Consider the following 10,359-nt stretch of genomic DNA (forward strand, 5'->3'; position numbering starts at 1 on the left):
CTTGGATTTAAGCATTTCTGATCAATAAAGAGCCAAATATGTGTGTCTTTCACTTAAAACTGAGCAGAATAGTATTTAAAATGTCCTGACCTCTCAAGACCCACAGATAGTTCCTTCTCCTTTTGAAGTAAACCCATAAAAAGTACATTTATTGAATCAAGTTTAATATTAATCCTGTTGGAGGTTGTCTATTGACAATGCCAAATAGAGTTCCCTTCTGTTTCAGCTCACATAAGATGCAAGACAATCTATCAAAACACAAGTTCTTAATCCTGGGCTAGTGAGGTTGGTAGTTCATGGATGGGCTTGAAGGGGTCAAGAATATTCTGGAATATTATGCAAAATTCTCTGGATTTTGCCTTGTTAGTCTTAGTTAGTTAAGGAGCAAGAGCCCCTGGTTTAAGTAACTTCTATAAGACTTACTAAATAAATAGAAACTGCTACATTTTGGGGGCTTCGTTTGTTACAAAATACATCATCCTAGATAATTGAATCATTCTATGTGTATAGGGGATCACTGATTTGGACAATATAAAATTAAAGTTATTCATAGTAAGCCAGTCCTTTAAGGGAATTATGACACATGAACAAATAACCCTAAAAAAAAAAAAAAATCAGAGTCAGTGAAGAGCCCAACATTTCTCAGAAACAATACCAAAGGAAAAAGTTTACAGAAACACTATCTAAGGAGAAAAACTTGAAGAAGAAAAAGGCTTCATCTGGTTGAGAAAATCCCAGGACACTGTTGGAAGCAGAAAGCACTTGAACTGTCCACTGCAGAATAGATAGAAATTTGTAAGCAGTGATGGAAGAGTAAGATCTAAGTGAAGATGAGTGTTGAGCAAAGTCATGGACATAGGAAAAGACAAGGTATCTTCTACAGCTGGAACTTCCTGGCCAAGAGTAGCAAATAAGACAAGGATGTAACCTTGGATCTTACCAAGAAGGCTGGGCCCTATTCAATAGGAAGCCTACGAAATGGGAAGCTATTTAATGTTTCTGATCAATGGGACGACGTGAAAAAGTAGATCCATCTAGAGTGGAGGTAGAAGAGGACTGGAGGGGGGAGGTCCATTATTTGCAGAATAGCCAGGGTGGGGAGGATTAGCCACAAAGAATAGCAGACCACCCAGGGTTATGAAGGAGTTTGTGGTTGCCAAGGGCAACTGCTCTGAGGTCAAAACTTCTGTCCAAAATCATTGCCCTTTTCAAATGTTTAGTTGGCATGGACATACAAAGACACAAATCCTTAGCATCTGCTATACTAAGTCCAGGATGATGTGTCCCCAGTAATCTTACCCCCAGTAAACTGGCCTTAGTAGGAGGGAGACAGACTGAGCCCATAAAGATGTAGTCCCTGCAAATGACAGAGAACAGGAATGAATTCCCTCTTGAACTCTTGTGCCCTTCATTATAATCTTAACTGCCTGCCTCCCTCACCAACACAGGACACAATGAAAGTTACCATTGGAGATGTCAACTCTACCTTTCCTGGCTTGGAGAAGTATAGCTCTGTCTGTCTTCACCACACACTCCCTTCTGGTTATCAACTGAAGGATTAATTATATTACACACCCAGGCTGATCAATAAATACATGGCCAGAGGGCCAGAGGCCATTTTGAATAGAAAATGTTTACCTTCTCTAGAAACCATGACATGAAGCATTGGAAGAAATTCTCAGGTCTTTCCATCACACAGCCAACAGAACACAGGCTTCTGAGGTCATTATCTCGTATATAATCATTAAGACAACTTCAACAGGAGGAAAAGGAACCTCAAGATGAGAATCTGATACTGTGCAGACATTTACACAAACTGTACCAGACATGCATAGTCCTCTGTTATTACAAGGGTTCTTTGGTAGGAAATAATAAATCTCCTCCACTGGTGGTTGGTACTGTTACTTTGTGCTTTGGAGGAAACCCAGAAAAGGAAAATGTCTACCTAACCAGGCCTAGAAGAGAAGAAATGGGCCGAAAATTAAGATCTCAACCTAATTTTATTCAATTAACAGCTGAGCAAGAGTTTGGTATCTTTGAGCAGGAACGTCATTTTGGAAATTTGACGAGCAGTGATTTAGTGAAGTCTTGAGATAAACTGAGACTTCCACTTAATAATATTTGCTCCTGAAAAGAACATTACTTTTGACAAGGTGCTTCAGAGTCCATGTGTCATTTCTAAAATTATCTCATTCCCTTGTAGTGCTTTCATTGTTTGAAGTTTCTTTGTTCAAAGTTTCATTTTGTTTGATAATTATGCCAGGTATAAAATTCCCTCATTACTTAAGAATCATGGTGAGAAAATAGGTAAGTATATAGGTAGGTAGATAGATAGATGATGGATGGATAGATAGGTGATAGATGATATGGATGGATGGATAGATAGATGATAGATGGATATATAGATGGACAGATAAATGATAAATGATATGGATGGTTGGGCAGATAATAAGTAGACAGATGAATGGACAGATAGATAGGGTCTTTTCACCAATGTCACAAATAAGATTTTTAAAAACTGAGGTAAGCAGAATAATGCCCTCTCCAAAGATTTCCATGCCCTAATCCCTAGAACCTATGAATATGATAAAAGTAACAGCTGGCAAAGGGAATTTGCAGATATGATTAATTTAAGGATATAGTCATAGGGAGATTCTCCTGAATGACCTGCTGAATTCAATGTAACTGCAGTGGCCCCTTTAAGATAAAGGCAGATCAGTCAGAGGAGATGTGATGATGGAATGGGAGGTGGAAGTGGTACAGTCTGAAGTGGGGAAAGGGGCTATGAGCCAAGGACTGCAAATGGCCTCCAGAAGCTGGAAAACACAGGCAATAGATATTCTTCTAAAACCTCCAAGAGGAATGTAACCCTGCCAACACCTTGATTTTAGGACTTCTGACCTTGGGAACTATAAGATAACAGATTTTTACTGTTTCAAGACATTGGTTTGTGACCATCTGTTGCAGTTGCAATAGGAAACTCATACAACACTGTGCTTGGAGCCTTCAGGGGTCTCAGTTCCTGCCTGAAAGAAACAATAAGAGGTAGGAATGGCACCCCACCTTCCCCCCACAGGCCCCCAGAGGCACTTGAGGGATCTGAGCTGCAGACAACGAAGACCTCATTCTGCTGTCGCGGCAATCCTTGGCATGTAGGAACCTGCTACTGTGACACCGACATCTGGAGGAGCCTTCAACTGGCTCCACTCCCTTTCTATTCACATTTTCATCCTATTATGATCCAAATGTCACAGAGGGTAAATGGTCCCAAAGCAAAAAGGGAAATGACTTGCACAAAATGAGTGGAGCCTGAGGATATATGGAAGGAGGCGCTGACAGGGAGGGTACTGTGGGGCGAGGGGAATGCTGTGTCAGCCTGGGTCTCCTCAGAGCACTACCAGTGACAAGGGCCAGAGTGCAGGTGGCTTGTTTGGGCAGTGATTATAGGGAGCTAGATTATAGGGAAGAGGAACAGAGGAACAGGAAAGCAATGCAAAGATGTCTTGTTGAGGGTACTTGTCTGAAGATGCTAATGAAATGCATTGTTCATGGGTAGTCCCATGAAATACATTAAATACACATGTATGCATTCTCTCTCTCTCTCTCTCTTTCTCTCTCTCTCTCTCTCTCTCTCTCACACACACACACACACACACACACACACACACATCCCGTGCCCCAAGTGAATGCCAGTAAGGTACTGCAGGCCACCTGAATTATCACTATGGTGTCAAAGAGGCCCTGAGGCAAGAAGCTAGAAGGCTGGAAGTACAACCTGAAGGTCCAGTGTGAAGGCTGGCCAGTTGAAGACCATTGACATCTGTTCTCAATTGGTCACCACAGCAGCATTTGGAGTAAGAGGTAGGTTGACAAGAAAAGGAATCCAATCCAATGACAAAACCCAAACATTGCAATGGAAAGAAGGATCCATTTGGAAGACCAAGAAAGGAAGCCAAATCAGCTCATATTGTGTGGCCATTACCATGTGTTATCAGTTGTGACTGGAGCTCCTGGTCAGCAGCTTACAAATCCTCCACACCCGGTACAAGGCTGGAAACCTCAGCAAAAGTTTGCCAAATTGAATTGAATTATTTTCCTGTATAATAGTTTCCAGAGGCTGCCATAATCACCTCAAATTTAGTGGCTGAAAACCACAGAAACATATTCTTTCAGAATTCCAGAGGTAGAAGTCTGAAATCAAGGTGCCTGCAAGGTCATGCTCCTTCTGAAGCTCTGGGAGAGAATCCTTCCTTGCTTTCCCTAGTTTCTCATGCTTGCTGGCAATCCTAGGTTTGTAGATAGATCACTTTGGCTCTCCACCTCCATCTGCACATGGCATTTTCCCTGTCAGTTTCTCTCCTTCTTCTCATAGGGCACCAGGCATTGGATTTAGGGCCCACCCTAATCTAGCATGACCTCATCTTACTTTAGATACATCTGCAAAGACCCTACCCCCAAATAAGATCACATTCACAGATTCTGGGTACACGTGAATTTGAGAAAACACTACTCAATCAAGTGAACATACACATGTTTATTCTGTTATCACTATGGTAGTCATGATTTTGCCTTTTGGGGAAAATTATCCTATAATAGTGCTATTAAAAGTCAAGTCAGCAGGAAGCAATGGATTGGAATGGGGGAGGTAAAAGAGAAAGCGTTTGGAGGTGAATGTGTTAAATTGGCCTAAAAGTGGGGCTGGAGGTCAAAGGACAAAGAAGGGTTGATGGAGAGGAGGAGTAGGAACCTCAGCAGCAAAAGTTCCGTACTATCTAAAGTGCTCATTCTACAGAGAAGAAAATTGAGGCCTCGGGTGGGGTTCCTCTCTAAAGGACACAGAGCAGATAATTGGAAAAAAGCAGAATGCAACCCAGACTTTTTGATTTCCAGCCCAGGATCCATTAGCTGATTGGAAAGATTCTAAGTAGTTTCAGCATTTGAATGGGGACCATCAAATTGTTCATTTTCCCCGGATAGCTTTCCATATGTCACATCTTTAACGTTCCCATGTCTGCACACAAGTACATACACATACAAAAAAAAAAAAAGTTTCACCCACATAGTAGCACAAAACCTAATTACAATTTCTCTTATTAGAAAAGCTGAACCTGAATCAAAATTCAACCACAGATAATTAGCTTACATGCCTCCCTGATTACACCATTGTGCAATCTTTTGGCCACAGGGAAATGTCTAAACTGTAGACAACTCTATAGCTATTAGTACAATGAAATAGATTTTGAGAAAATGATTCCAATACTTGACAACGATACAGGTACAGAGGATCTCTGAATTCTTAGAATTCACAAAAGCAGGAGGAACTGTGAAAACAGAAAGCATTAGAGTCCCACACTTGAATTTTTATTTTAATTATGGTATTGACACTAGGGTCTTGGAAATATTATAATCAAGCATCATTTTCTTGTCTAACCCTCCAGTGATATTCCAACTCCTGAGAGTTTATAATCACCAAGTCATAAAATGTAGCCTACTTTCAACTTGCTTTTACCCCACACTGCTTTAGGTATTAGTTATCTAGTGACATTTCTTTACCAGCCAGAGATTTGGGAAAATGTAATCATTGTTTTATAAACTTTCTCAAAACTTTAGTGCTTTGGGGTAGTTTCTCTCCTATTCTGCAGGAAATCCAATGGGTACCAGGATAATGTTTTGGCTCCATGTTTTGGTACACTTTGGAGATGCATATGCAATAATTTCCATGTCATATTTCCAATGGTCATTGTTTCCACGACATCATCTCATATGATTCTCACAACCACCCACCAAAGTGGTTATTACTGTTCCCATTTCAGAGATGAGAAAACTGAAGTTCAGAGAAATTGAACTGACTTATCCAGTCAATGCCTCACTGCAAAATGGCCAAGTAGGAACCTGAACACCAAGCCCCTTCCTCCTTCCCATGCTCCAGGCCACCATCTGTCACCTAAAATGAGGCCAAAAGCATGATCTGCTAAAGAGATATTCTTAAGATATATTGATGAAATGATCCATTTGGAGTAGTTTGAATAACCAAAAAGATCTATCCAGAAAACAATACGGCCACAATGGCACACAAAAAGGTTCTCTCTAAAAATTCATGAATCTATTGACCACTTTCATTAAAATGAGCATAAGAAGCCATAAATGTCTAGAATGTCAGATGTGGAAAGAACACAATATCATCTAGATCAGTGGTTTGGAACTGGAGGTGCTGGTTGACAACTGTGGGCAGTGCTTCTGGGATCTAGCGGGTGGAGACCAGGGATACTGTTCAACACCCTACAGTGCACAGATCAGAATCCCCCCAAAAGAATAATCTGACCCAAAATGTCAAGTGACCAAGTTGAGAAACTCTGATCTAGATCAGAAGTCCACAAATGTTTTCTGGAAAGGAACAGATGGTAAATATTTTAGGCTTTGCCATTTACAACAGAAGCAAATACATGCAATATGTCCATGAATGGATATGGGCATGTTCCAATAGAACTTTATTTAAAAAAGCAGGTAACTTCCCAGATTGAGTCCACAAGCCATAGTTTATCTACCCTCATCTAGATTAATGGATTTCTAATTTTCTTTAAGGACCATGAAATGTTCCACTCAAATGAAATATAACATGAAATCCAAGATACACAACAGGTCAGAGAAATGCTTCTTCAGTTGAAGCAGTTCTCCAGTGGTAGGCTGAGTGAGACTACTCAGAGCAGTTTGGAACACTCTACTCTTACCCAAATGCATTTTTCAAAATGAGAAAGTTATTTTGTACTCAAAACCCCTTAGTGGCATCCTACTGCTCCTATGACAAAATCCTTCTCCCTGCCAGTATGACCTCACAATGCATCAGTGTTGCTCAGTAGCTCTAGAACCTGACTGATAAGCATCCAGACCCAACTATAGCACTGACTAAGGGCAAGTTATTTTACCTCTCTGAGCCTCATTTTCCTATCTACAAAAAAATCTACAAAAAAGTAATTATGATCAAAACCCACCTGATGCTATTGTTTTAAATGACATTTAAAATGAGAATGGGGGGGTGCCTGGGTGGCTCAGTCAGTTGGGCATCTGCCTTCAGCTCAGTTCATGATCCCAGGATCCTGGGATCAAGCCCCATGCTGAGTTCCCTGCTCACTGGAGAGTCTGCTTCTCCCTCTCCCTCAGTTTGTTCTCTCTCTCTCTCTCTCTCTGAAATAAATGAATAAAATTAAAAAAAAATGAGAATAGGATTGCCTGGATGGCTCAGTCAGTTAAGCATCTGCCTTTGGTTCAGGTCATGATCTCAGAGTCCTGGGATTAAGCCCCAAGTTAGGCTCCCTACTCAGCAGGGAGTCTGCTTCTCCCTCTCCCTCTGCTCCTCTGCTCATACTCTCTCTCTCTCTCAAATAAGTAAATCTTTAAGAGGAGATTGATTAAATGACGTAATGGATACATAGCCTCTGCACAGTGTCTAATATATAATATCACTCCATAAATTAATATCATTATTATAAGAACTTATTGTTTTTATTAGGCACTCCTATCTCTAGACACAATTTGTAGGCCCAAAGCAGGGGTTGGGACACCAGGCCAAAACCAACTGAAGGTGCTCGGTGATGAAAAGAGGTCTTAAGGAAGACCTCTCTCAGGTCTCTACATTGATGTTTTTTGTTCTTATTTGGCACAAATACCAATCATGGGAAAATTTGAGGTCAAGCTGCTTCTCTAAAAGCTTCTGGATCCCAGCTTGATTTGAGTGTTGACAAGTTTATCAGTGTTGCACTCTGGAATGAAGATTATCCTGTTCTTCAGGCCACAGAAATCACAGACGGATGCAAAGAGCAAAGTTGGAAGGTCCCTTTGAGGTGCTGTATTGCTTCCACCCAGGATGAAAGAAGTGGTAAAAAACCAACTTGTTGTAGACACTGTTAACTGCTTCCCAACAGTAAACAATAAACAATGATTACCCTCCTTTTTTGTTCCTCAGGGAAGTCTCCTCAGAGAAGTCTCAAGAATCATAGGCCATGGTTCCAGGGGCTACATCTTTTTCAATTCAAGCCACTCAAGGCAGCTCCACTTGCCTGTGATTGACAGAGAAGAAAGCATACAACTCAGCTCTGGTTAATAAAACCTAAGGAGAAGGACACTGTCTTGCTGACCATTCTCACTTCCGACACTGACTACAAGTTTGGGGGTCTCAAGACCACCCTCAGTTTCAATAATTCGCTTTAATTATACCAGCCATTTTATGGTTTATTACAGAGAAAGAACATGGATTGAATCAGCCAAGGGAAGAAGTTCAAGAGATACTGAGCTTGGAGTTTCCAGCTGTCCTCCTCCAGTGGACTCATGCACATGATGCTCACCTCTCCCAGCAACCACATGTGATGACAAGCATGGAGTGATGCCAGCTAGGGGAGGCTCACTTGAATCTTGGTATCCAAGAGATTTTATTGGGGCTCAGTCATATAGACATAACTGACCAACCCCATGACTGACATGAGTCTTCAGCCCCTCCAGAGGTGCAGCCACACAGCAAAGCCCAAGGCCGCCTACCATAAATCACATTGGGGTTTTTTTTATTTTATTTATTTATTTTAATTTAAATTCAATTAATGAACCTTTAATGTAGTATTAATTTCAGAGGTAGAGGTCAGTGATTCATGAGTTGAATATAATACCCAGCGCTCATTCCATCCCATGCCCTCCTTAATGCCCATCACCCAGTTACTCGATGCCCCCAACCCCTCCCTTCAGTTTCTTTCCTATGATTAAGAGTCTCTGATAGTTTGTCTCCTTCACTGATCTCATCTTGTTTTATTTTTCCCTCCCTTCTCTATGCTCCTCTGTTTTATTAAATTCCACAAGACTGAGATCATATGATAATTCTGTCTCTGATTAACTTATTTCACTTAGTATATCCTCTAGTTCCATCCACAATGTTACTAACGGCAAGATTTTTCTTTCTTCTTTCTTTCTTTCTTTCTTTCTTTCTTTCTTTCTTTCTTTCTTTCTTTCTTTCTTTTTTCTTTCTTTCTTTCTTTCTTTCTTTTTTCTTTCTTTCTTCTTTCTTCTTCTTTCTTTCTTTCTTTCTTTTTCTTTTTTTAATGACTGAGTAGTATTCACATTGTTAACATGCCTCTCTGGGCATAGCCCAAGGCCATCAGATAAACAAAGACAGTCTTATCTGGCAGGACACTCTAAGGGCTTAGAGGTTACCTCCCAGGAGCTGGGGCCAGACCACACAGACCCACAGGGGAGGACTTGGTGGAGTTTTCATCTCCTGTCTTCAAGAGATACAGGACAGGGATCCTTGCTCTCCCCACATTTGACTGTTTCTGTGTGCAGACGCAAGGCCTGGAACTGCAGCAACCATCCTATAACCATAAGGCGAGCCACCTGAGGATAAAAGTCACAAGGGGAGGTCGGCAGAGAGAAAAGATGGGAAGCCCGCAGTTCTAGCTCATGTCTTGATGCAAACTTTTCTTTACAGGAGATCATATACCTCCTTAGTTTGTTTAAGCTCTTTGAAGTCAGATTTTCCTGTTACTTGCAGGTGAAAGCTTCCTACCTCATACACCTGATCATTAAGGGATTATGGTCTGGCTGAGAGTCAGTCAACTGAATGAACAAGAAGGAGTCTCTGAGGCAATGTAGAATACAAAGCACACCTGAATAATAGTAATAGAGTCACCAGTTCATCCCACCAGAGTGTGTATATTTCTGCAATTTACAGTAGAGGTAAAGTGGAAAAGCCCCACGGTAGGAGTCTGCAAATTTGGGCTTAAAATTTTATTCTATCAATACTTCAACTGTGGGACTTCGAAGGGGTCACTCAACTGCTCTGAGCCTTATTTCCTCATCTGAAATACAGGCCAAATAAAAATTTACCTAATTCAGAGTGCTTTTGGAAATCTTGCCTATAAGGGACACACATCAAATCAAAATGGTTTAAGCCATGGGGCACCTGGGTGGCTCAGTGTTTGAGCATCTGCCTTTGGTTCAGGTTGTGATCCTGGGGCCCTGGGATCGAGTCCTGCTTCGGGCTCCCTGCAGGGAGCCTGCTTCTCCCTCTGCCTATGTCTCTGCCTCTCTCTGTGTATGTCTCATGAATAAACAAATAAATAAAATCTTTTTAAAAATAAATGGTTTAAGCAAGAGAAAGAGAGAGAAAGAAAATTGATTTTGAGGGGGAGGTAGCACACTGTGTGTAGATGGAAGTTGACTTTGGATGCTGAGGGGACACGTGTTGGGGTGCTCAGCCCGGTCTTGGGTAAGCGACTCTTTCCCAAGTGGAATCTAGAAAATAGAAGTTGGTCAGGTGGGAAGAAATGTGAGGCATGCTCTGGGCTGAAGGTGAGAAACAACATAAAGCACAAGCATGAA

The 10,359-nt window shown here is 41.2% G+C and overlaps 1 long non-coding RNA gene across 2 annotated transcripts; it reads left to right on the top strand.

Moving 5' to 3' along the window:
• The first annotated feature begins 6,874 nt into the window (after positions 1-6,874).
• LOC140637626 (uncharacterized) lies at positions 6,875-9,872 on the top strand. 2 transcript variants are annotated; one of them, XR_012034694.1, is made up of 3 exons: positions 6,875-6,968; positions 7,786-7,873; positions 7,961-9,872. It is a non-coding gene; the product is annotated as an uncharacterized lncRNA (long non-coding RNA). The 2 variants fall into 2 exon arrangements; XR_012034693.1 differs by lacking the exon at positions 6,875-6,968 and having other exon boundaries at positions 6,975-7,873.
• Positions 9,873-10,359: the final 487 nt, after the last annotated feature.

This window comes from Canis lupus, chromosome 8 (assembly GCF_048164855.1).
Source record: "Canis lupus baileyi chromosome 8, mCanLup2.hap1, whole genome shotgun sequence".
Lineage (NCBI taxonomy): Eukaryota > Metazoa > Chordata > Mammalia > Carnivora > Canidae > Canis > Canis lupus.